Below are 27,672 nucleotides of genomic sequence, written 5' to 3' on the forward strand. Positions count from 1 at the left end.
GGCTCACCAGGCATCAGTTGCTCTGTCTTGCTCTGTTCTAGACAGGGCTCTGAATGGTGCCCTTTGCACAGCGTGACCTTGCACACACCACACATGCCAGGTCACTGGTAGGGGCCCTAGAACTGAGCAGTGCAGGGGGTCCCCATGGGACAAACACCATCGCTGCCTGCAGCCCCCTGCGATCCCAGCCCTGGGTGTCCTCCCTCAGCCCCAGCTCTGTTGGCATCCTTCAGTCCATATCCACAGCTTCCCTGCTATCCCAGCCTGCAGCTTCTCCGTCCTGTCCTGTTTTCCCCCCTCCTAGTCTAGGCCTGCGCCTCGAATGAACAGAGTTTCCAAACCCTACTATGCTCTATATGGGCTTTGTGAGGTGCACTCTGATGGGCCCCACCACCCACCTTGTTCCACTAGGAGTCGAGACGAGATCTGACCCCACATCTCCAGGGGTGGACAGTAAATCCAGTGCTACACAGCCCCATGGACCCTTCCCCAGCTAAGCTCCTGCCAACCAGTAACCCTAGTTACACACTTGTGCAGGTCAGCCCCACAAAGGGATTGCCCGGCACAGAAACAGGAGGTCTGAGGCCGGGTGACAGGCTGCAGCACTGCAGGTCTCTCTCTATATGCTACACGTTCTGGTGTGATGCTCCCTCCCCTCATTCCCAGCAGTGCTATCAGCTGAGGGTGCTCACCCCCGGGGCAATTTGTGGGCTTTGCCTAGGGGCTGATGTGGGACCTTCTCTGTTGTTTGGTAACAACTGTTCAGTCTGACGTGTTATCAGTTCTGAGACCCTTGGTTCATTGGGAAAAGGGGTACTTGTGGCACCTTAGAGACTAACAAATTTATTCTTTTTGAGAATACAGACTAACACGGCTGCTGCTCTGAAACCATTGGTTCATTGGGTACGTCTACGCTTAGGGTGACCAGATGAAACAGACAAAATATTGGGACAAAGAACTCAAATTCGGGATTTTATCGGGGCGTCCGGTCACCTTATCTACACTGCAGCCGGGAGCGAGCTTCCAGGCACATGGTAGCTCTGCTTGAGTATCATGACCTGCAGGTGGACGGTCAGGCCTCGTGCCCCTCCCCCCTGCTTAGTCCCAGCTCCCCCGCCCCGACTGTCCCCGCCCCCAGCTGTTTGACCCACCCCCGCAGTCAGTGTACCCCCCCACCCAGACTCTGCCCATCCCCCTGGGCGCCCCTCCCGCAGGGGAGTTTCGGGCCAAGTCAGGGCAGCGTGAGGGCGTAGTGGCTTCAGCAGATAATACTGCGCATGAGCAGGCCCAGCCAAGCCGGCGCGCGGGTCTGACCCGGCGTCACCGCATCTGACGGGCCAGGTACAGGGAAGGGGCGGGGCTGTGGAGCGGGGGGGCGTCCGTACGGGCTGGGCCCTAGAGGACAGCGGCGTCCCGGGGCAGGCTGGGAGCTGTAGTGCCTGATGCACCACAGGCCGGAAATGACGTTGACCCAACCGACGGTTCGTGTTGCGCGTGAGGGGCGGCCCCGCCTCCCCGCTCGCTGATTGGCGGAGAGATCCCGGGAAAAGCCGCGCGCGCGGGGCCTGCAGACCCGAGACTCCCGGAGTCTCTCTCAGCATATGGGGCGTGAGGGATGGAAGGAGATTCGATCCCCCTGCTGCAATGATCTGTTTAAAGAGAGTCTGGCCTCCTCCTTCCTGAGCCATGTTTCTGGTCTTGCTGACACGCGTGTTAATCTGGAGTCACTGCAAGGCAGAACAGGGAGTGACTCCAAATTCCCATGGGCGGATAAGATCTGGATGTGTCCCTGTGGGGAGGGGGTTTCAGTTGTTGCTAAAGCGGGGACAGTTACTCAGTTTCTCTGCATCTCTTTCTCTGCCTTAGGATGTTGGGGTTGAGCTTCCTGGTTCAGATGCTGCTGCCTCGATTGTGATCGGGGAGCCCAGGCTGAGCAGCTGCCGCTCCTGCAGCGGGAGTGGGGCTGGGGTGTGACCGCGAGTAAAGCTTCCTCTGTGCCCAGCCAAGGTGAGGATTTTCTCCAGCTGTAATTAGCCCCATAGGTCAACCCAAGGCTCTGCCCACACCAACATCTGAGTCAGAGACTCCAGGTGATTGATAGAGACCTCAGGGAATGGGCATGAGTGACTCTGCACTCCCCTCCTCACCCTATGTCTCTCTACCCCTTAGTAATTGCAGGAGCTAATTCAGCCATAGGAGAGTGAACACCCAGGATTGGCTGTCAGCCAGAGCAGGAGAGACAGGGAAAGGGAGACACACGGAGAAAAAGGAGAGAGAGACTGAAAAGGGCAGTGGGAGAAATAATTGGGGAGAGAGATTCCCAGCCCTACACACTTATTGCCGCATCCCTGGGCAGATTCACTTTCCTGTGAACAAGGTGAGGTGCAAGGGGAGCAAAACCCAGTTCCTGACTGTTCCCCCAGCGGTGGGAGTGTGCTGCCCTGGGGACAGTGTCAGGGAATCCCCTATTTCAGAGTAGCAGCCGTGTTAGTCTGTATTCGCAAAAAAGAAAAGGAGTACTTGTGCACCTTAGAGACTAACAAATTTATTAGAGCATAAGCTTTCGTGAGCTGAAGTGAGCTGTAGCTCACGAAAGCTTATGCTCTAATAAATTTGTTAGTCTCTAAGGTGCCACAAGTACTCCTTTTCTTTTTAGGGAATCCCCTAGTGTCACTCCTTTTGCTCTGCTTTTCTCTCCCATTTGATTCCCAGACTTCGTTACTGGAAGGGTTTCAAAATGTCTCGGTGGTTTAGTGCTAGTGGAAGGGGCTGGTCAGTGCTGTAATAAAGTGACCAAACATTTCTCCAGTATAAAATCATAGAATTGTAGGGCTGGAATGAACCTTGAGAGGGCATCTACTCCAGCCCCCAGCATTGAGGTGTTTGTCCAACCTGCCCTTGAAAACCTCCGATGTTGGGGATTCCACCACCCCTCTTGCTAATCTATTCCAGTGCTTAATTAGGTTTTTTCACAATTGAGTCACATGGTTGACTCAGATTCAATTTGTGATCTGCTATTTTCAGTAGTATTTCTCCCCCCCCCCCCCCCAGCCAGCTATTCCCCACTTCGTAGTTATGCATTTGGTTTTCCTTAGTGAAAATATTGAATATATCAGATCCAGGACTGGCCCCTGGGGACCCCATTGTAGACATCTTCCCAGTTGGACAGTGAACCACTAATGATTACTGTCTGAGTACAGCCTTTCAACAACATTGTCACCCATTTTATAGCACTTTCACGTACACCACATTTCCGTAGTTCACTATGAGAATGTCCTGGGGGCCTGTGTCAAAAGCCTGACTAAAATCAAGATATGTCCTGTCTACAGTGTCTAGTACCTCTGTGAAAGCAGGACATTAGATTGACTTGCCATTATTTGTTTTTGCAAATCCATGCTGGCTATACATTTTCACCTTACTGTCCTCTAGGTGCTTACAAATTGATTGTTTAATAATTTGTTCATTCCAGGTATCTAAGTAAGGCTTGACTTTATTCCCCAGTTCTCTTTGTTCCGCTTTTAAAAGATGGGTACTATGTTTGCCCTTCTCCAGTCTTCACCGTTCTCCAGGCGTTCTCAAAGATAATTGCTAATGGTTCCGAGCGTGCCTCAGCTAATTCCTTGAGTGCCCTAAGATGAATTTTATGGTTGAGTTTAATATATCAAACGTATCTACATATTTTTAACCTTTTTCTTTCCTTATTGTAGTGTCTGTTTTTCTCATCTTGGTTAATAATAATAATTAAGGCCCTACCTGAATCGTGGGCTGGTCTTCAAATAATTGCAGCTGAGTTGCAAAGAAATTGGAAAATCATAGAAAAGTAATAATGGACCTTTATTAATTGCCGTAATTTGAAAAAGCCACAGCAGACCTATTTGTTTAAGAAAAATATGCTGGAATAATATGAACACTCAACTATTGCATAATGCCTGTGAATTTTTTTGGTAACCAGACAATCTGGTGCAGCTACAGGGCCATAACTAGGATGGGGTGAGTGGACCAGCCACCAAGGGCAGAAAGCGGGGCACACCAAGGGCACAAAGCCACCCCTACTTCTCTGCCTTCAGAGCTGGGCACCAGCCAGCATCCACTGTTCTCTTGCCACCCAGCTCCAGGCAGCTCCGCTGCCAGCATCAACTCAGGAGTAAGGGTGGCAATACTGCAACCCCCTAGTAGGCTTGCAACCCCCTTTTTGGGTCTGGAACCCTAGTTTGAGAAACGCTGTGGAGAAATCACACTTTTTCGTGGATTATTCACTATGTAAATAGTACATTTTGTGGGTGTATAACACGTCCGCGAAGTTCACTATTTATGCCATGACCAACCCTTGAAAATTGTATGACTCCCCCTCCCCCCATCATTAAAGTAGTACCCTACTTATTGCTTTCTATGTCCCTTGCTAGGTGTAACTTATTTTGTGAGTTAATCTTTCTGATTTTGTCCCCACAGGCTCACGGTACTCAGTGTCATGGGGGAAACAACAACAGAAAATGTGGAAATGGCAGAAGTGCTAAATGACTTTTGTTTCAGTTTTCACTCAAAAGTGTAGTAGCAATTTGACATCTAACATAATGAATGCCAATGAAAATGAAGTAGGACCAAAGGTTAAAAAAGGGAAAGAACAAGTTTAAAAATTACTTAGGTTAGATGTCTTAAAGGCACCAGGGCCTGGTGAAATGCACCCTAGAAAGCTGAAGGAGCTGACTGAGGAGATATCTGAGCCGTTAGCGATTATCTTTAAGAAGTCATGGAAGGGAGATTCCAGAGGACTGGAAAAGGGCAAATATAGAGCCCATCTATAAAAAGGGGAGTAAGGACAAGCCAGGGAATTACAGACCAGTCAACTTATTTAATTTCCCGGAAATAATTAAGCAATCCGTTAGCAAACACCTAGATGATAATAAGGTGATAAGTAACAGTCAGCATGGATTTGTTAAGAACAAATCGTGTCAAAGCACCCTAATAGCTTTTTTTTTGACAGGGTAACAAGCTTGTGGATAGAGGGGAAGTGGTAGACGTGGTATATCTTGACTTTAGTAAGGCTTTTGATACTGTCTTGCATGACTTTCTCTAGCTTGTTTATGAGAAATACAACTGAGATGGAACTACCATTAAGTGGGTGCATAGCTGGTTGGAAAACTATCCCCAGAGAGTAGTTTTCAGTGGTTCACAGTCAAGCTGAAAGGGCACATCAAGTGGGGTCTGTCATGTAAGGTGTGGGAGTCAGGGCCCTGCACCCCCCACTTCCTGGGATTCACTGTGAGTCTCAGCCAGCCAGCAAAACAGAAGGTTCATTCGACGACAGGAACACAGTTGACAGACAGAACACAGGAGCTTGTTAGGTACAGACAACAGAATCCCTCAGTCAGGTCCTTCTTGGGGGCAGGGAGATTAGACCCCAGCCTTGGGGCTCCCTCCTCTTTCCCAGCCAACTCCAAACTGAAAACTCCTCCAGCCGTCTCACCCAACCTCCCCCAGCTCCTCCAGCCTTTGCCCAGTTTCCCTGGCAGAAGGTGTCACCTGGTACCAACCCCTCTCCCGGGCTCTCATGTTACATGCTCAGAATCTTCCCTCAAGGGAAGTCTTCCATCCCCAATGAGGACAGTACCAGGAAAACTCCCCTGCAACATTCCCAGGTCAATACTTGCCACTCCCTGCTGCATCACAGGGTCCCACCGGGATCAGTTCTCGGTCTTGTTCTGTTCAGTATCTCCATTAATGATTTGGGTAATGACATAGTGAATACACTTTAAGGTTTGCAGATGCCACCAAGCTGGGAGGGGTTGCAAATGCTTTGGAAGATAGGATTAAAATTCAAAATGATCTGGACCAAATGGTCTGAAGTAAGTAGGATGAAATGTAATAAGGACAAATGCAAAGTACTCCACTTAGGAAGGAACAATCAATTGCACACATATAAAATGGGAAATGACTGCCTAGGGAGGAGTACTCTAGAAAGGGACCTGGGGGTCACAGTGGATCACAAGCTAAATGAGAGTCAACAGTGTAATACTGTTGTAAAAGAAGCGAACATCTTTCTGGGATGTATTAGCAGGAGTATTGTAAGCAAGACACAATAAGTAATTCTTCTGCTCTACTCTGTGCTGATTAGGCCTCAGTTGGAGTGTTGTGTCCAGTTCTGGGTGCCACATTTCAGGAAAGATTTGGAGAAAGTTCAGAGAAGAGCAACAAAAATGATGAAAGGTCTAGCAAACATGACCTATGAGGGAAGATTGAAAAACTTGAGTTTGCTTAGTCTGGAGAAGAGAAGCGTGAGAGGGGACATAACAGTTTTCAAGTACATAAAAGCTTGTTACAATGAGGAGGGAGAAAAATTATTGTTCTTCATCTTTGAGGCTAGGACGAGGCAATGGGCTTAAATTGCAGCAATAGTTATTTAGGTTGGAGATCAAGAAAAACTTAACTGTCAGGGTGGTTAAGCACTGGAATAAATTGTCTAGGGAGGTTGTGAAATATCTATCATTGGAGATTTTTAAGAGCAGGTTGGATAAGACACCTGTCAGGGATGGTCTAGGTAATACTTAGTCCTGCCACGAGTGCAAGGGACTGGACTAGATGACCTCACAAGGTCCCTTCCAGTCCTATGATTCTATGCTTGTGCTGTTCTTTTGTACTATTCATAGCAATTTGTCCATGATTCAAATTTCTGTCGGATTCCTTTTATTGTCTGGTCATTAAAGAGCTCCTAATGGAGCCATAATTGCAGCTTACTATTCTTTCTTTCTTTCCTTCACATTGTAGTAGTTTGCTGTTGCTCCTTCAGTGCTGTCTCTAAGAACTTGCTAGCTCTCCTGAGCTTTATTCTCCTTAGAATCTTATTCCCATGGGACTTCACTGTGATGGGTTGGGCCCTTTGGGGTGTCACCTGATGTGCTGGGATGCCACTGAGGCAACCTGTTCTGCCAGCCTGGGTGCCCTTTACCTGGCTGGGTTAGGTTCACAAGCCACTTCCAGCCAAGTACACAGCAGGGCCATGCCCAGCTGCACAGAGACAGATCTGCTCTGGAAAGATTCAGCCTTACGGGCGTGCCCCAACACTGTGGTGCCCACTCCCTTTAAGGGGAACAGACCCAAAGGCTTTATGAAATTTGCCCCCCTCCCTCAATGTGGAGGGAGATATGCACTACCTCTTCCCCCCCCCCCCCGGTAGAAATTACATAAACTGGGTTATATTATAAACAAGAAATAAGTTTAACTACCAAAGGTGAATGTTAAGTGAATATAAGAGATAACAGACAGAACAAACCAGATTATTGACCAAATAATGCAAAATACGCAAGCTAATATCAATATACTTAAAAAACCAGTTACACGATGTAATTTCTTACCCTAAATCTTATTTTACGCAAGTTGCAAAGTTTCGGTGGTTCAAACTTCTAGTTCTATTTTTTTTCTCTCCCCCCCGCCCGCCTTCCCTGCAGGTGGCTTTAGCAGTCTTTCTTCTGGGGCAGATAGGCCATGGAGTGGGGTTGTTTTATTTGCCTACCTCCCCACCCTTAAATAGGATTTACATAAGGTGAGAATCCTTTGTTTCCCAAACTTGATTCCCCCTTTCCTTCCAGTGGAAAGTTACAAGAAGTCCCAGGTAATGTTTAGTATCTGGTGAGAAGACCACCTGACTCCGTAGTATCACGGTGTCCAGGAGTCAGTGGCAGTATGGAGCCTTTTCACAGTCCATAGTCCTTGCTGATGGCCCATCCACCCTGTCTGGCTTTTCCATTGTTGTAACTGAAGTGTTAGCATAGTTGAAATACAGATACATTGTCAATATTCCCAACTTCAGATACAGAAATGATACGTGCACACCCATTGGATAATCACAGTCCGTAAATTGTAACTTTTCCAATGACCATTTTCTTACAAGACCCATCTTGCACAAAGTACATCTCAGTTATCTCGTATTCATTTCATAAGCATGTTTTCATAAAGAATATGGAGGGAAAAGTCACACTCACATACCAGTTTTCAGAGTTCCTTGAAGTCTGCCTTTTCGAAGTGCATTGTCCTTATTTTCCTTCTCTAATGCCTGCCTTCTCTTAGAATCACAAAATCATCATTTCATGAACGATTTCGTCCATATTGCTTTCCACCTTCCGTTTCCTGACTAATTCCCGCCTGTTAGTGAGAATCAATCCTAAAATGCCCCCCATCTCGGTTACTCTTTCTATCTTCTGAAGCAAACAGCTGTCCCCAACACATTCCAAGAACTTATTGGACACTTTGTGTTTGTTTGAATTCCTTTTCTAACCAGTGTCTTGGTAGTTAAAGCCCTCCCTGCCCCCCATTACTACTTGTGTTTTGAATATTTCTCTTATTTGCATGACAGAGTCGAGAACATTAGTCTGCGGGAAAAGAGCCAAGGGGAATTGTGATGTGATGTTACTGTCCTGTTCTGACATGTCCCCTTCTTGCCCTGACAGGCCGCAGCGTTGCATCCCATCCTTCCAGGGAAGGGAAATGGCTGCTGTGGAGCCGGCTCAGGTAAGGATTATCAGGGAGTTGCTGGTGGGTTCCTGTTGGCGGGAGAAGGGCAGTAAATGCATAGGAGGTGGTGTATCTGGTGGTGGTCAGGAGGTGGGAGGGGGCAGGCAATACACAGGATTGAGAAAAGGAGGGGGACAGGTTGTGACAAACCTGCTGGGATTTGTTTACAGTGGGGCCTACATTCTAGCAACAGACCCATGGGGTTTGTGGGTGGAAATTCCCTAATTGGTCTAGCAGGAAACAATCTCCCAGGACTGGGCTGGGGAAATGTACCAGACTCCAATACTGGAGTCTGAACCTACTAGCCACAGGGCAACCCCCAGTATGGCCTGGGGAAGACACCCCATCCCTTCCCATCCAACTGCTGGCATTATGGAGGGTGTTGGGATTCCTACCAGGAAGCTGTCCCTGGACACTGCTAGGGGGCTCCATCTCTTGTATCCACTTCTGGCTCATAGGTGAGTGTTGAATGTGAAGACCCCTGCCATCTCTGTCTGCTAGAAGGGGTGAGGGGTTCCCCGATGCCTCTTGGCTGCTCTGGTGGGGAGGGTGTGGGATCCTGCCTGCCTGCCTCCCAGAGCTTCCATGTGATTGGCCCTCCTCTCCTGTGAACAGTGGGGTTGTCACTGGGCAGCAGATGCAGAGTGGGGGCTCTTGCTCTTTCAGGGGCTGGTGACTTTCGAGATGTGTATTTCACCGAGGAAGAGTGGGCTCTGCTGGACCCTGCTCAGAGAGCCCTCTACGGAGACGTCATGCAGGAGAACTATGAGAATGTGACCTCGCTGGGTAAGGATTGCTGTCTCCTCAGTTCTTAGAAGGGGAAATGAAGAGTTAAGGTTCACAGTGCACCCTCATCTTTGCCCGAAAGGTGAATGACACTCAGACTGGCACTCTACCCGTCTTTCTACAGAATGCTTGGGGAACAGATCACAGGCGCAGGAGCACAAGCGCTAACACCGTCTCTTTGCTAAGGCAAAACCTGGGGTTAGGTCCGAAGTAGGGAACAGAAGCTGCCTACTCTTGGCCTACACTCGGATACTGAGCCTACTGCACACAATCCATCTCAGACTTTCATACTGTCACCACCCCTTTACCCTTCCAATGAAGATTCCTTATGAGTCGTTGCCTTCACTTACCCCTCTCTGAGGCCTGGAGACCCCTGGCATGTATGACACCAGCCTGCTGACAATCGTTGTGGCAAGAACACACCCTTGTGCACCTTGATTGACGCGGCCTACTCCACTCAGCACTGAAATGAGGAATACCTGATCCTTCCAGTTTCACGTGCACCACTCCTCGTGTCACAGCTCTGCCAGGCTGCTCCAACTAATCCCTCCACCATTCATTTAAAGCTACGGCTGGCACAGGGCACGCTGCTGGAGTGCCTGTGGAGAAATGCTGGTGTTCAAATCTGAGGAACATAAAACACACAGTGGCATGTTCTTAGTCCTTCCTTCTGTCGATCAATAAATTTTAAGGTTAGGGGAGATTATTAGGTCATCTAGTCTGACCTCCTGTGTAATACAGGCCATGGAGTTTCGTCCAGTTACCATTGTAGTGCACTGAATACTTTGTGTTTGATGAAAACCTCTTCCAGAAAGGCATCCTGTCCTGACTTGAAGTCTTCAAGAGATGGAAAATTGGCCCCTTCCTTGGGTAGTTTACCTTTGCACCACCCTTACTGACCTATTCCCAGTGACATTTGCCAGCTCCAGGGCTAGGGGAAGACTTTTGTTTGTTCTCTTTGTTTATGTGGTGGTTCTCTCTTGAGACTGAGAGAGGCCAGACAGAAATCCATCTTCTCCAACCCATCCTAATCAAAGTCTCCAATATTGCAACCAATATAGGTAAGCCAGGCAAGGCGGATTAGTTTCTTTTGTTTTATGTGACTTTTCCCTGTGTTAAGAGGGAGGTTTATTCCTGTTTTCTGTAACTTTAAGGTTTTGCCCAGAGGCGGATCCTCTGTGTTTTGAATCTGAATACCCTGTAAAGTATTTTCCATCCTGATTTTACAGAGAAGATTTTTACCTTTCTTTTTTTTAATAAAATTCTTCTTTTAAGAACCTGCCTGATTTTTCCATTGTACCAAGATCCAGGGGTTTGGGTCTTTCATGATTTTGTAACCAATTGGTTAGGATATTATTCTCAAGCTTCCCCAGGAAAGGGGGTGTACAGCTTGGGGGGATATTTTGGGGGGGAAAATGTCTCCAACTGGTCTCTTTCTCTGTTCTTTGTTTATGCTGCTTGGTGGAGGCAGCATACTGTTCAAGGACAAGACAAAGTTTGTATCTTGGGGAAGTTTTTAAGCTAAGCTGGTAAGAATAAGCTTAGGGGGTCTTCCATGCAGGTCCCCACATCTGTACCCTAGAGTTCAGAGTGGGGAAGGAACCTTGACATGGTGGCAGAGCGGTGGGATCATTTGAGCCAGAGATCATTTTGAACCAAAAGCACAGACCTGAAGAGGTCTTTTTTAAGCTGAGAGCAGCTAGAGGGTTTTCTGTCTATTTGCGTGGAGACAGAGGTGTTTGTTTTTTTACAAAGGGATTTTCTTTTTGAGCTGGAGTTTCTCTACCTAAAGGCAGGGTAGTTAACCTCCTGCAGGGAAATTAATAAGTTTTTTTTTTCTCCCTAACTCTCGGGTATAGCTAGAGTTAAGCACAAGAAAGCAGTAAAATGATTACCAGTGAAGCATAAATAATAAATAATAATAAACTAGAGTTGGCCAAACTTGAAGCTGAAGAGAAACAAAAATAGCATGATAGACAGATGGCCTTAAGGCGCTTGGAGATGGAGGCAGAAAAAGCCAGGGTGGAGGCAGAGGAAGCTGCCCACAAGAGAGCTATGGAGGTAGAAAAAGCCAGGGTGGAGGCAGAGGAAGCTGCCCACAAGAGAGCTATGGAGGGGAAAGAAAGAGAGGAAGCATGCACTGGAGATGGAGAAGGCAAGGGCTCAGCAGAATATACCTAGCAATCCTTCTCCAGGTACTGCTTCCCATCCCAGAAAGTTCCCCACCTACAAGGCAGGCGATGATACCGAGGCCGCCTTAGAACACTTCGAAAGGGCCTGCCTTGGGTACAGCATCTCTATAGACCAATACATGTAGAGCTGAGGCCATAGCTCAGTGGACCCTTAGCAGAGATGGCGGCTGAAATGCCTAAGGAACACATGAAAAGTTATGAACTTTTTAAAACCCAGGTGAGAGTCAGAATGGGGCTAACACCTGAGCATTCCCGTCGGCGGTTCAGAGCCCTAAGGTAGAAACCAGACATGTCATTTACCCGACATGCCTACCACATTGTGAAACATTGGGAAACCTGGATATCGGGAGCAAATGTTAAATCTCCCGAAGAGTTGGCCTTCCTAATGCAAATGGAGCAGTTCTTAGAGGGAGTTTCTGAGGAAATAGAAAGATACATCCTAGATGGGAAGCCCAAAACTGTAATTGAGGCTGGGGAGATTGGAGCCAAATGGATGGAGGTAGTAGAAAAGAAAAAAACTAGTAACAATTGGAGCGAATATCAGAAGGGGCAGTCCGAAACAAAACCCTATCACAGGGGGCAACCCAAGGCTCCACCTCCATCCCAAGGAAAACCCCAGACCTTATCATCTCACACACCATTCTCCAGCAACCCACCTCGCCCCAGTGACCAATCAACTGGGCGATGTTTTAAATGTAATGAGCTGGGGCATGTGAAAGCTAATTGCCCCAAGAACCCCAACAGATTACAGTTCATTGCACCAGGGTAACACCAAAGGTCCTCAGGCCCCGATGCCTCCCAGATACCCTTAGAGCGAATGGAAACTGTGAGTGTGGGTGGGAAGAAGGTTACAGCGTGGAGGGACACTGGAGTGCGGGTGTCAGCTATCCATCAATCCTTAGTGGACCCCAGCTTAATCAACCCAGACACCCAAGTGACAATTTAACCCTTCAAGTCCAACTCTTTCGATTTGCCTACAGCCAAGTTGCCTGTCCAGTACAAGGGCTGGTCGGGAATGTGGACTTTGCAGTCTATGATGATTATCCCATTCCCATGCTGCTGGGGGAAGACTTGGCCAACCAGGTAAAGCTGTCCAAGAGGGTGGAAATGGTTACCTGCAGCCAGACTAAGCAAGCTTCCACACCTATCCCTGTTCTTGAGCCTTCCACCAGGGCCCCGTCTGTGTTACCAGAGACCCAGATGGAGGTGGTGGAACCAGATCCCCAGCCAATGACTGCAACGGCCAAAGTGGATCCAGTCCCAGAGACCCAGCCAAAGCCAGTCCCCGAATTGAAACTGGCAAAGCAACCAGCACCAGAACCATTGCCAGGACTGAGTCCAGCGCTTGCAACCCCGTCTACTGCTCCAACACCAGAGGGCACCACCGAGCCTGCACTGGCAGCAGCAGCAGATGACCCTACACAAGAGGCTCAGCCAGAGCCTGAAATACCCCATAGTGCCCCAGCGGAGAGCAGTTCACCATCAATGGAAACAGTCCCATCTCCTGCATCGCTTCCAAAGGGACTAAGCCCAGGTCCACAATCCAGTGAGGAATTGATGTCTCCAGCATCAAGGGAACAGTTCCAGGCCGAACATGAAGCAGATGAAAGCCTCCAGAGAGTTTGGACAGAGGCACGGAGCAACCCACTGCCTCTCAACTCTTCTAATCGATCCCGGTTTGTTGTAAAAAGAGGACTTTTATACAAGGAAACTCTTTCTGGTGGGCACCAGGAAAACTGGCATCCTCAGAGATAGTTGGTAGTTCCAACTAAGTACCGGGAAAAGCTCTTGAGCTTAGCCCACGATCATCCTAGTGGCCATGCTGGGGTGAACAGGACCAAAGACTGTTTGGGGAGGTCATTCCACTGGGAGGGAATGGGCAACGATGTTTCTGCCTATGTCCGAACTTGTGAGGTGAGCCAAAGAGTGGGAAAACCCTAAGACCAGGTCAAAGCCCTTCTCCAGCCCCTCCCCATCATTGAGGTTCCATTTCAGTGAGTAGCTGTGGATATTTTGGGTCCTTTTCCGAAAAAGACACCCAGAGGAAAGCAGTACATACTGTCTTCCATGAATTTTGCCACCCGATGGCCGGAAGCAGTAGCTCTAAGCAACACCAGGCTAAAAGTGTGTGCCAGGCACTAACAGACATTTTTGCCAGGGTAGGTTGACCCTCCGACATCTTCACAGATGCAGGAACTCATTTCCTGGCAGGAACTATGGAAAGCCTTTGGGAAGCTCATGGGGTAAATCACTTGGTTGCCATCCCTTACCACCATTAAACAAATGGCATGGTGGAGAAGTTTAGTGGTACTTTGGGGGCCATGATACGTAAATTTATAAATGAGCACTCCAATGATTGGAACCTAGTGTTGCAGCAGTTGCTCTTTGCCTATAGAGCTGTCCACATCCCAGTTTAGGGTTTTCACCATTTGAACTTGTATATGGCCGCGAGGTTAAGAGGCCATTACAGTTGGTGAAGCAGCAATGGGAGGGGTTTACACCTTCTCCAGGAACTAACATTCTAGACTTTGTGACCAACCTACGAAACACTCTCCGAACCTCTTTAGCCCTTGCTAAAGAAAACCTACAGGATGCTCAAAAAGAGCAAAAAGCCTGGTATGATAAACATGCCAGAGAGCGTTCCTTCAAAGTAGGGGAGCAGGTCATGGTCTTAAAGGCGCTCCAGGCCCATAAAATGGAAGCATCGTGGGAAGGGCCATTCACGGTCCAAGAGCGCCTGGGAGCTGTTAATTATCTCATAGCATTCCCCACCTCCAACCGAAAGCCTAAGGTGTACCATATTAATTCTCTAAAGCCCTTTTATTCCTGAGAATTAAAGGTTTGTCAGTTTACAGCCCAGGGAGGAGATGACGCTGAGTGGCCTGAAGGTGTCTACTATGAAGGGAAAAGTGATGGTGGCTTGGAAGAGGTGAGCCACTCCATGGCCCTTGGGCATATGCAGCAACAGCAGATCAAGGAGCTGTGCACTAGCTACGCGCCAATGTTCTCAGCCACCCCAGGACTGACTGAATGGGCATACCACTCCATTGACACAGGTAATGCTCACCTAATTAGAGCCGAACCTTATTGGGTGTCTCCTCAAGCTAAAACTGCTATAGAATGGGAGATCCAGGATATGTTACAGATGGGGATAATCTGCCCCTCTGGCAGTGCATGGGTGTCTCCAGTGGTTCTAGTTCCCAAACCAGATGATGAGATACGTTTTTGCGTGGACTACCGTAAGCTAAATGCTATAACTCGCCCAGACAACTATCCAATGCCTCGCACAGATGAACTATTCGAGAAACTGGGACGGGACTTAACCAAAGGGTACTGGCAGGTACTGCTAGTTGAATCTGCCAACGAAAGGTCAGCCTTCACCACACATGTTGGGTTGTATGAATTTAATGTGCTCCCTTTTGGGCTGTGGAATGCACCCGCCACCTTCCAAAAACTTGTAGTTGGTCTTCTAGCGGGATTGGGAGAATATGCAGTCACCTACCTTGATGATGTGGCCATATTTTTGGATTCCAGGGCAGAACACCTGGAACATCTACAAAAAGTCTTGGAGCGCATAAGGGAGGCAGGACTAACTGTTAAGACTAAGAAGTGTCAAATAGGCCTAAACAGACTGACTTACCTTGGACACCAGGTGGGTCAAGGAACTATCAACCCCCGTAAGGCCAAAGTGGATGCTATCCAAAAATGGCCTGTCCCAAAGTCAAAGAAACAGGTCCAATCCTTCTTAGGCTTGGCCGTATATTACAGGCAATTTGTACCACACTGCAGCCAAATCGCCGCCCCACTGACTGACCTAACCAAAAAGAAACCACTAAATGCAGTTCAGTGGACTGAAGAGTGTCAGAAGGCCTTTACCAGCTTAAAGTGACACTCATGTTGACCGTGTGCTAAGGGCCCCAGACTTTTACAAACTGTTCCTAGTAACCGAGCGTGGTTTGGGAGCAGTCTTAATGCAGGAAGGAGTGAATCAGGAGTTCCATCCTGTCGTGTTTCTCGGCAAGAAGCTGTCTGAGAGGGAAAGCCAGTGGTCAATCACTGAAAAGGAATGTTACGCCATAGTCTATGCTCTGGAAAAGCTACGGCCCATATGTTGGGGACAGCGGTTCCACCTGCAAACCGACCATGCTGCGCTACAGTGGCTTCATTCCCCCAAGGGAAAAAAGAAAAAACGTATTCGGTGAAGTTTAGCTCTCCAAGATTTTGATTTCGACATACAACACATCTCAGGAGCTTCTAACAAAGTGGCTGATGCACTCTCCCCTGAAAGTTTCCCAGAATCAACTGGTCCAAATCGTCCTTAAGATGTGGGAAATATTGTTAGTCTTTATACAGTTAGTAGTATATTCAGAGGTGCATGTGTCTTATTAACTCTGTTTTCTCCTAGAGCTCCAGGAAGAATTCCCAGCCAGTGTTTCACCCTGTCTGTGATTTGGGGGGCGTGTCATAAATGTAAAGGGAAGGGTAACAACCTTTCTGTATTCAGTGCTATAAAATCCCTCCTGGCCAGAGGCAACATTCTGTTACCTGTAAAGGGTTAAGAAGCTCAACTAACCTGGCTGGCACCTGACCCAAAGGACCAATAAGGGGACAAGATACCTTCAAATCTTGTGTGGGGGGAAGGCTTTTGTTAGTGCTCTTTGTTTGTGGTTGTTCTCCAAGTGGTCTCTTTCCCTGTTCTTCATTAAACACGCTTGGTGGTGGCAGCATACTGTTCAAGGACAAGGCAAAGTTTGTACCTAGGCAGGTTTCAGAGTAGCAGTCATGTTAGTCTGTATTTGCAAAAAGAAAAGGAGTATTTGTGGCACCTTAGAGACTAACAAATTTATTTGAGCACAAGCTTTTGTGAGCTACATGCATCCGATGGAGTGAGCTGTAGCTCATGAAAGCTTATGCTCAAATAAATTTGTTAGTCTCTAAGGTGCCACAAGTACTCCTTTTCTTTTTGTAGCTTAGGGAAGTTTTTAACCTAAGCTGGTAAGAATAAGCTTAGGGAGTCTTCCATGCGGGTCCCCACATCTGTACCATAGAGTTCAGAGTGGGGAAGGAACCCTGACAAGAGGTTTTATTTTTCACCACCATCCACATGCTGGAAGGGCATGAGGCAGCACTAGGCAACCTTAACTCTGTTTAATGTACTTTATGGGTGTTTAATTTCCTTGATTTTCTTTTTAATGGATTTTTTTGCCACTGTAACTGTGTCGACACTACGGTTTTTGCTGCAATTTATGTTAGGGATGTGATTTTTCACATCGCTAATTGACAGAATTATGGGCTCAGAGGTAGTTCCAGTACCTCAGGTGACAGTCCCAAGGGGGTCTCTGTGACCCAACCTGTTACGGGGGGTCTGGTAGGGGGTAGGAAGGGAAGGATTCAGGGAGTCAGAGATTGTAGCACTTCACTGAGGCTGGTTTTGCTTAAGTCTCTAATGATCTGTTCTTAGGCAAAGCCCAGAACCAGCACTCCATCCTCCTCCTCCTCAACCTGTCAGCTGTCTGACACCTCTGACCGTGAGGTGAGAGATTTCTTCTTGAAATCTGATCTTCCCTTATCCTCTCCTGCTTAGGGTTAGGGTAGGGAGAAGTAGTAACTGGCTTGTTCTGCATCGTGGAATGTTTAGGTTGGATATTAGGAAAAACTTTCCAGCTGTGAGCATAGATAAATACAGGAATATGTTACTAAGAGAGGTTGTGGAATGCTGGTCGCTGGAGGTTTTTAAGAAGTGATGATCTATGTATACTTGGTCCTGCCTCAGGGCTGGAGGATGGACTAGCTGATATCTTGAGGTCCTTTTACCCCTGTGTTTCTGTGATTTTATGATTCCTTATCCTAGCCTTTCACTTTGACCTTGTCTCCCTCTGGAGAATGGGGGCTTTATTTATATATTTATTTTAATGAAAAATATGCATGGGTCAGCTTCCCTCTCAATTTGCTTTGTTAGTCACTGGGTGTGAAGGAGTGAATTCCTCTTCTGGGCTGGGGAAGTAACATAGGCCTGCTTCCATTTACATGGAAACACGATCAAGGACTGTCCACATATGAATGCAGCACACCAGACAATGGAAGTCTCAAAGACTGGAGGTTAACGTGTAATGACTGGGTCCAAGGGAAGCAGAACCCGAGAACACAACTTCACTGCACTTTGGGTCACAGGAACTAGGGTACAAACAGACTGGGCTTAAGTTTGCTGCTTTTCAGGTCAAAAAGGTTGAGACAAGGCAATAGCGAGCGAGAGGGAGAGAGATGAAATCAAGGAGGCTTTGAAAAGCTGGGCAGATGTAACTGCCAAAATGAATGTAGAGTTCAGTTTTGCTTTTCCAGACTGACCAAGGGATCTGTCAATCCTGTGTTCCAGTTGCCCAAGCAATGCAGTCTGGTTCTGAAAAGCCTCTCTTGTGTTGCTGCAAATACCGACTGGCTGCAGCACCCCAGAAGAGACGGTGTTTATGAGGAGTCTGAAATCATTGGTTTCAGAGTAGCAGCTATGTTAGTCTGTATCCGCAAAAAGAAAAGGAGTACTTGTGGCACCTTAGAGACTAACACATTTATTAGAGCATAAGCTTTCGTGAGCTACAGCTCACTTCATCAGATGCATGCTGTGGAAAATACAATGGGGAGATTTTATATACACAGAGAACATGAAAAAATGGGTGTTATCATACACGCTGTAATAACAATGATCAGGTAAGGTGAGCTATTACCAGCAGGAGAGGAAAAAAACCTTTTGTAGTGATAATCAAGGTGGGCCATTTCCTGCAGTTGACAAGAACGTGTGAGGAACGGTGGGGGGTGGGGGGGAATAAACATGGGGAAATAGTTTTACTTTCTGTAATGACACATCCCCTCCCAGTCTTTATTCAAGCCTAAGTTAATGGTGTCCAGTTTGCAAATTATTTCCAATTCAGCAGTCTCTCGCTGGAGTCTGTTTTTGAAGTTTTTGTTGTTGTAATATTGCGATTTTTAGGTGTGTAATCAAGTGACCAGAGAGATTGAAGTGTTCTCCAACTGGTTTTTGAATGTTATAATTCTTGACGTCTGATTTGTGTCCATTTACTCTTTTACATAGAGACTGTCCGGTTTGGCCAATGTGCATGGCAGAGGGGCATTGCTGGCACATGTTGGCATATATCACATTGGTAGATGTGCAGGTGAATGAGCCTCTGATTAGTGTGGCTGATGTGATTAGGCCCTATGATGGTGTCCCCTGAATAGATATATGGACACAGTTGGCAACAGGCTTTGTTTCAAGGATAAGTTCCTGGGTTAGTGTTTTTGTTGTGCAGTGTGTAGTTGCTGGTGAGTATTTGCTTCAGGTTGGGGGGCTGTCTGTAAGCAAGGACTAGCCTGTCTTCCAAGATCTGTGAGAGTGATGGGTCATCCTTCAGGATAGGTTGCAGATCTTTGATGATGCACTGGAGAGGTTTTAGTTGGGGGCTGAAGGTGATGGCTAGTGGCGTTCTGTTATTTTCTTTGTTGGGCCTGTCCTGTAGTAGGTGACTTCTGGGTACTCTTCTGGCTCTGTCAATCTGTTTCTTCACTTCAGCAGGTGGGTATTGTAGTTGTAAGAATGCTTGATAGAGATCTTGTAGGTGTTGGTCTCTGTCTGAGGGGTTGGAGCAAATGCGGTTGTATCGTAGAGCTTGGCTATAGAGAATGGATTGTGTGGTGTGGTCTGGATGAAAGCTGGAGGCATGTAGGTAAGTATAGCAGTCAGTAGGTTTCCGGTATAGGGGGTCAGGGGACAGGTAGGGGGTAGGGTCGTAGGGGGCAGTTAGGGTGGGGGGTCTCAGGAGGGGGCAGTCAGGGGACAAGGAGCGGGGGGGTTGGGGATTCTGAGGGGGGCAGTCGGGGCAGGAAGTGGGAGGAAGTGGATGGGGCGGGGGCGGGGCTAGGGCAGAGCTTCCCCCCAGTGTCCTCTTTTTTGATTGTTGAAATATGGTAACCCTACCTACTGGTCGGAACTGGAGTCATGTGTGAGGAGGCAGCAGGGTCAGATTACCAGGAGATCAGGAGTAGGAGCAGGTAGCATAGGTGCCAACTTACTCAGATCCCAGGGGGTGCTCGACCTCAGCTCCACCCCTTCCTCCATGCCCACAGCCCCACTTCTTCCTACCTCTGCTCTTCCCGCTCCCCCCCAGTGCCTGCTGCACGCCTCTGAGCAACTGATCGCGGCAGGTGGGAGGAGCTGGGGAGGTAAGGGGAGGAGCTGACCCACGGGGTGGCCGGTGGGTGCTGAGCATCCACTATTTTTTTTTCCGTGGGTGCTCCAGCCCCAGAGCATTCACAGAGTCAACGCTTATGGCAGGTAGCACCAGGGAAACAGTCATGAGCAGGGAAAAACCCAGTCGCATGGACAACTTCCTGATCCAGTGCTTCATTTAAATAGAAGCAGAGAACCAATCAGAACACACAGCATTCCACCAATGAGATATCAGAAGGGGAGTCCTCTGTCAAAATTGAGATTGCAGTTCTGGTAACTGTCAGCAGGTCAGTGGGAGGTGGGCTGGCGCTTACTGGCTCCTAAGAGCCCTGTGTACCAGGCTTCAAGATATCTCCCTGGCATTAGTTCCTTGCCAAGTGAGGTCCTCTGGCCAACACTGGACCAGGCTTTTGGGGGTGATTCTTATGGAATGCTCATACTAGTGTAGGGATGGGTATATTTTCTGCTGGCTCACAGGTGTGCTGGGGGCTGTATCCCTCCCAGAGAAGGTACCAAAGCCTGCCAAAAGGGTTTTCCATGTAGGGTTTCAAAAGTGAGACATGAAACACCAGGTGGATCTCCTTAGAGTGAAGTAGTTGACGTTCAAAGTGACTGAGTTAATCTCACCTCATTCCCTGCAATTCCATCAGCTGTGGTTGCTGCCCCTGGGGCAATTTGTGAGCTCCGTTTAGGGGCTGATCGGGGACCTTGTCTGTTGTTCATTAACAATAGTTTTGTCTGACACGTCCTGTCAGTTCTGAGACCCTTGACTCATCGGGTACATCTACACTGCAGGTGGAAGCGAGCTTCCCAGCTTGGGTAACCAGACACATGCTCGCTCTGCTTGAGCTAATGCACAATAGCGTGTGGGTGGGTGTGACGTGGTCTCTGGGGTGCAATGTCGACTGTGGGACCACTGACCCCTGCCCAAACACAGCAATCTGGGCTGCCTCTCACACTGTGATGTTGATTTCAAGCTACAAACTTGTGACAGGCACTGTACTTACACAGCCATCCACAGGCAGGGACACACCCAACCGAGTTATGTGAAGATCTCCCAGCCACTTATGAACCAACAATAGGGAGGCTCCAGCCAATTCTCCCCTGCTCCCCAATCTTGCACCCCAGAACTGTACCATCCTGCACTGGTCAGAAGCCTAGCCAGTGTAAGATCATTACCCACTCCACAGACACACTGATGAGATTTCCCAAGAACATCAACCAAAACGCACTGTTTTAGGTAAAATATAAAACAGATTTATTAACTACAGAAAGGTAGAATTTAAGTGATTACAAGTAGTGAGTGTACAGATCAAAGTTGGTTACTTAAGAAATAAAAATAAATTTGCAGGGTGAGTTCTACAAACTAAGCAGGATTTGAATCAGGCTGTGTCTGACCCTGACAGATGGTCCAAGCAGGTTACAGTTCCTCAGTACACAGGCTCGGACTGCCTTCCAGCCTGGGCCCACCCTTCCCCAGTTCAAAGTCTTTGTTCTCCAGATGTTCTTCCAAGTGTTGAGTTGGGAGTGGAGAGAGGTCAAGTGATGATGTCACTTCCCCTCTTTTATACTTTCTTCCAGCTTGCTGGAAAGATCTTTGCTGTGAGGAGGGGATCAAGCAGCCCCCATTGGTCAAGCAGTCTCCATTGCCTACAGTCTCTGGGATAGTGGATTCTTTCCTGGATGGATGTTGATGAACCATTAACGTTGTCTGGCTGCTCCTTTCTTTTGTGGGCGTTCCCAGCCTCACAGCATATTTCAGAAACATAGAATCATAGAATCATAGAATATCAGGGTTGGAAGGGACCCCAGAAGGTCATCTAGTCCAACCCCCTGCTCAAAGCAGGACCAAGTCCCAGTTAAATCATCCCAGCCAGGGCTTTGTCAAGCCTGACCTTAAAAACCTCTAAGGAAGGAGATTCTACCACCTCCCTAGGTAACGCATTCCAGTGTTTCACCACCCTCTTAGTGAAAAAGTTTTTCCTAATATCCAATCTAAACCTCCCCCATTGCAACTTGAGACCATTACTCCTCGTTCTGTCATCTGCTACCATTGAGAACAGTCTAGAGCCATCCTCTTTGAAACCCCCTTTCAGGTAGTTGAAAGCAGCTATCAAATCCCCCCTCATTCTTCTCTTCTGCAGACTAAACAATCCCAGCTCCCTCAGCCTCTCCTCATAAGTCATGTGCTCTAGACCCCTAATCATTTTCGTTGCCCTTCGTTGTACTCTTTCCAATTTATCCACATCCTTCCTGTAGTGTGGGGCCCAAAACTGGACACAGTACTCCAGATGAGGCCTCACCAGTGTCGAATAGAGGGGAACGATCACGTCCCTCGATCTGCTCGCTATGCCCCTACTTATACATCCCAAAATGCCATTGGCCTTCTTGGCAACAAGGGCACACTGCTGACTCATATCCAGCTTCTCGTCCACTGTCACCCCTAGGTCCTTTTCCGCAGAACTGCTGCCGAGCCATTCGGTCCCTAGTCTGTAGCGGTGCATTGGATTCTTCCATCCTAAGTGCAGGACCCTGCACTTATCCTTATTGAACCTCATTAGATTTCTTTTGGCCCAATCCTCCAATTTGTCTAGGTCCTTCTGTATCCTATCCCTCCCCTCCAGCGTATCTACCACTCCTCCCAGTTTAGTATCATCCGCAAATTTGCTGAGAGTGCAATCCACACCATCCTCCAGATCATTTATGAAGATATTGAACAAAACGGGCCCCAGGACCGACCCCTGGGGCACTCCACTTGACACCGGCTGCCAACTAGACATGGAGCCATTGATCACTACCCGTTGAGCCCGACAATCTAGCCAGCTTTCTACCCACCTTATAGTGCATTCATCCAGCCCATACTTCCTTAACTTGCTGACAAGAATGCTGTGGGAGACCGTGTCAAAAGCTTTGCTAAGTCAAGAAACAATACATCCACTGCTTTCCCTTCATCCACAGAACCAGTAATCTCATCATAAAAGGCGATTAGATTAGTCAGGCATGACCTTCCCTTGGTGAATCCATGCTGACTGTTCCTGATCACTTCCTCTCCTCTAAGTGCTTCAGGATTGATTCTTTGAGGACCTGCTCCATGATTTTTCCAGGGACTGAGGTGAGGCTGACCGGCCTGTAGTTCCCAGGATCCTACTTCTTCCCTTTTTTAAAGATGGGCACTACATTAGCCTTTTTCCAGTCATCCGGGACTTCCCCCGTTCGCCACGAGTTTTCAAAGATAATGGCCAAGGGCTCTGCAATCACAGCCGCCAATTCCTTCAGCACTCTCGGATGCAATTCGTCCGGCCCCATGGACTTGTGCACGTCCAGCTTTTCTAAATAGTCCCTAACCACCTCTATCTCTACAGAGGGCTGGCCATCTCTTCCCCATTTTGTGTTGCCCAGCACAGCAGTCTGGGAGCTGACCTTGTTAGTGAAAACAGAGGCAAAAAAAGCATTGAGTACATTAGCTTTTTCCACATCCTCTGTCACTAGCTTGCCTCCCTCATTCAGTAAGGGGCCCACACTTTCCTTGGCTTTCTTAGTCAGCAATACTTCCTAACCTGACATACAGTCATAGCACATACAATCCAATAAGAGATTAATGTTCAACACATAAAGACTTTTAAAATGATACCTCACAAGGCATTCTTGGTACAAGACATAGCATAACTATATGACATTGGTGAATATGGGGTTTCCAGGGTGCTACTCTGAGGTACAGTGTGTCACAGTGGGGTAGCATGGGCAGTGGCTGAGGGTAACCATCTGACTACGTACCGGGGGTCCAAGTGGGTTTGTACTTAGGCAGCTAGCCCAAGCCACTGCAGCTGCTGCTCCCAGCTACCCGGCTACTTTTAGCACACTGGGTTGAATACTAGAATGTGTCTGCCTGCCCAAAGTGGGAAGCTCGCTTCTAGCTGTAGTGTAGATGAACCCAGAGTTTGGAGCAGCCTCACGTCACTTTGCTCACTACTTCCCACACTGAATCAGAGTCACATTAGAGCCACCCCAGTCCAACGGCAGCACTGTGAGCTGCAGCAGATACAGGGTTACCTGCTCTCATGTCTGATTAGACAGACAGGTGTCACCTTGCCTTTGTGGTGGAAAATTAATCACGCGTTGTGTTTGGATCAGTACAAGCCTGAGGCTCCTTTACTGATTACAAGCGCAGGGGGGTAACAGCTCTAAGTAGCTGCCCCCCTGATGCAAAGCGCACACAGCTTTTTAAAGCTTAAAACCACAGACAAATTACACATACTTCTGTATTAATTACCTTATTTGGAATACATTGCAAAATTAACACTGGTCAAAAGCAAAAACAAGCATCTCCCCCACTAGGCCCCTTGGAGCTACATGGGTGAGTGGGGCTGTGAGGGGCTGAGCAGACGCTGCACTGGGGTTAGTGGTATTGGCGTTACATAGCTGAGCTGTCAGAGGTGTGGGGTCCCCATGGGGCAGGTGGGGCGGGGCATGTGCTGGCTGCAGAGCCATGGGGCTGGATGCCACAAATGTTCTGGAACATGCTGCCCTGAGCTGTGAGTCTCACCCCTGGGCAGCTCCCTCACAATCCCCACCTCAGCTAGTCCTGATGCTCCCCCCCACACACATCTCCACTGGCCCTTCAGTGATGATTCATCCCTATCTCGTCAGCTCCCCCAACAGCCCCACTCCGCCCTCCCCCTGCAGCCTGCAGAGTCTTCACTCCCGGACACCCTCCATGGACCCTCAGAGCCCTAACACCTCTCGGACCGATCCTGTGCAGGGGGGAGTGAGAGGATGTAAGGAGCCCAACCCTCACTGCACCTCCCCACCAGCTCAAGGACCAGGCCCAGCCACAGCCCTGGAGCTCCCTGCGCTCCCATCCAGATCCAGGTGCAGTACTAGTCCCACTGGTCACCCCAACCCTTAATACTCTGTCCTTCGCTTCGACTGTGCTGGCTGGAATCTCTCTCCTGTGGGATCGTGGGGTCCCTAATGGACCCGTGGCTAATGGGGTTATTCTGGTTTCTCTCCCCAGTCTGCATCATCTTGGAGCTGCTTTGGAAACACCCTGAAATCACCGTGTATGGGGATGGCAGAAGAGTCCAACATGACCCCCAATCTCCATGGCCGGCTGACCTCTCTGGAGCCCTGATAGCCTTGGGGAAGGAGGGGTTTGTGTCCAGGAATCATTATGCTTTTAAGGGTGGGGTTTGCAGGGGGTACTGGGAGGTGGAGGTGTGGGACAGCCTGGACTGGGAGCTGGGGGTCCTGAATGAGACTGTAAGGGACAGAGTGAGACTGGAGAGACTCCCTGAGGGGGGTGCTGGGCTCTGGGGAGATCTGGGGGACGGTATCAACCCAGTGAGGCTGACCCTGTGATCCAGACCTGCGGTGAGACGCTGACAGTGGTTGGGGTGTATCTGGATTTAGAAGGGGGGGAATCTCTCATTTTATAGTGTCAGTTCAATGGCCCTTTTCCTGGAGATTCTTGTGGAAGGTTCCAAGACATTGTTCCCATTCCTCAGCCCTGATCACACTGCAGGAAGGGACCAGGGGAAACCTCTTAGTATCTGCACCCCAGCGACTGGGATTTCCACAGAAATTAGGAGTTAGTGGGTCTGTTATTCAGGGACATTTCACAGCCCCTGCGCAATCCCCTGCCCTCAGGTACAGGGAGGGGCAGGAAAAAATCACAGGGCCACCTGCAACCCGAGAAACATCCCCAGCGTCTTGACAGCACTCGGCCGTGGAGACAAGGAACTGAAAGAAAATAGCTCGTGGGTTACAATAAATCCAAAAGCATCTACCCACTAACCTGCTTTCCAAGTTGAGGATGGGGAATAAAACAGAGCAGGAGCTTCCACAACTGCAAACAGCCCCCAAAGAGAAGGGCGGAAAAACATCAAAATCCTGAGGTCTGGACCCCTCCCATTGGGCAAAAGGAATCACACAGAGAGAAATGCTCAGAACTTGACTCCAGAAGAGGCTCTGGAGCTGACTCTTGATCCAGGGATACCAGGGCCAGGAAATACGATGGGGGAATCAGACCTAAACACCAACACCTGGGAAAGAACCTCGCCCCACAGGGAACGTAGAGAAATGGCAACACGTCAGAAGTTTTCTCCCCCCTGAACCCAAAGGAAATCGGCAGCGATTCGTGATAACGCTTTGACCTGACCCCCAGTTGCATTGGAATGTGCTAATTGGAGGGAACTGCATTAACGTGACTGTTAAATGTAGGAAATTCAATACACACCAGTCAGGGGATGCAGAGGGGAAGGGTCTTGCAGTAGCACTGACTCACTCCCATTGCAGACACACACACACACACACACACACACACGCTGCTCCTGCCAGCCTCAGGCCACACGACTATGTGCGAGGATTGGTCACTTGGTGTATCAGACTGGATTGTGATAGCCTCACACTGAGCAGCACCTCCAGTGCTGAACCCGCCCCCAACCACCGGAGCCCTCCCCTGACCTCTGGCAGGACTGGCTAGTCTCATGGGGCAGCACGGACGATGGATGATGCTGCAGAAGCTTTTCATGGAACAAGGACGTTGGAAGTCCAGACACTGTTGGAAATTGTAGCGAGGGGGCTGGGGTGGAGGAGGGGAACAGGCTGCCAGCTGCAGCGCTGCCAAGTCTCATGTCAAAGAGTGGGAATTTTTCATAATATTTTGGATAAAGATGGTGTGTGCCTCTGTTTCCCCTATCTGGTACATGGTTAACTAGATGGGGAGAAGGATGTTTGCTCTTTGCAGAGGCCCAGAGACACAACTGTGACTGATGCCCAGCTGCTTGGAGCCTCTGGAGACTCTCAGAAGACAATGGCCACAGCAATTGCCTGGATATTTGGCACCTAGCAACAGATGCCATGGATGGCCCTACCCACCTTGGGAAGCCAGCTGGGTGTGACCAGCTGGAGGACAAAGGACAGGGGCAGGGCCAGGTGGGGTTGTTAAATGTGGGCTGCTGGAGGCAGAGAGAAGCTCCTGGACTGGGGCTAAAGAGGGGTCTGAGGTCTCTGGACTGACCCAGATGGATTATGCTGGAACTTTTGATTCTCTGTGTTAACTAACAACTTCCTATGCTGTGTTCTAAATACCTAAAAACCCCATTGCTGTTACAGTGCTGGCTGAGAGTCACTCCAGAGTCAGGGGTGCACTACTCCCTTTGGGTGTGCAAGTCTCCCCCAGGTGTCCAGCTCAGGCGGACTCACTGAGAGGAGCTCACAGCATGAAGCTGGGGGGCTGAAAGCTCTGAGGTTCGGTCCCAGGAGACAGTGAAGCCAAGTGGCTTACCCTGCGGAGAGTGTGACCCTATATGGGCTGACATGCTGAAGGGGACTTCCCAGGGACTGTTCCAGAGCACCAGACCTGTGGATCCATGACACATGGTATTTACTGCTTCCTTTAAAGCCCCAGCTCCTGGAGTCCTGGGATTGTGGGAGAATCTCAGTTTTGGTTTAAAGCAAATAAAAAGTAAGTTTCTAGCCCATGGCTGTGGTGTGGAGCTGTAAAGTGTGACCCCAATGCCCCTGTGCGCCATGTCTGGCTTTACTGCTGGGTGTCCTGCATTTAAACCCTAGGGCCTGGCCATCGGTTTAGTGCAGGTCGTGATGGGACCCAGCAGAGAATGGGGGGCAGGGAGCTCTGGGCAGCACCACCCACAAATGCTGGGTCCACAGTAGGTAAAAGGTGTGTGTGTCATGAGCTGGCTGGACCCAGACAGTGCTCTCAGCGTCAGATCCCAGTGGAGACAAGGCCACCTCAGTGCTGTAGGCATTTTAACTCCCTGTAGCTGGTTGAGGTGAACCCCAGGGAGGTGTTATGGTGTGAGAACACTTTTCTCCTGTTGTAGCCAGCGCCCAAACCAGCCATTTCCACCCTGGTGCCGGGAGTTAGGGGAACAAATGAGAATCACTGGGTGTGATGGGTTTGGAGCTACCCTGTAATAACCTCTGACATTGTCTGCTCTGTTTGACTGT

General features: G+C 48.8%; 1 pseudogene; it reads left to right on the forward strand.

The window, feature by feature from the left end:
• Window positions 1-1,545: 1,545 nt before the first annotated feature.
• LOC119846952 lies at window positions 1,546-27,672 on the forward strand (annotated as a pseudogene).

Source organism: Dermochelys coriacea, chromosome 23 (genome assembly GCF_009764565.3).
Source record: "Dermochelys coriacea isolate rDerCor1 chromosome 23, rDerCor1.pri.v4, whole genome shotgun sequence".
Classification (NCBI taxonomy): Eukaryota; Metazoa; Chordata; order Testudines; family Dermochelyidae; genus Dermochelys; species Dermochelys coriacea.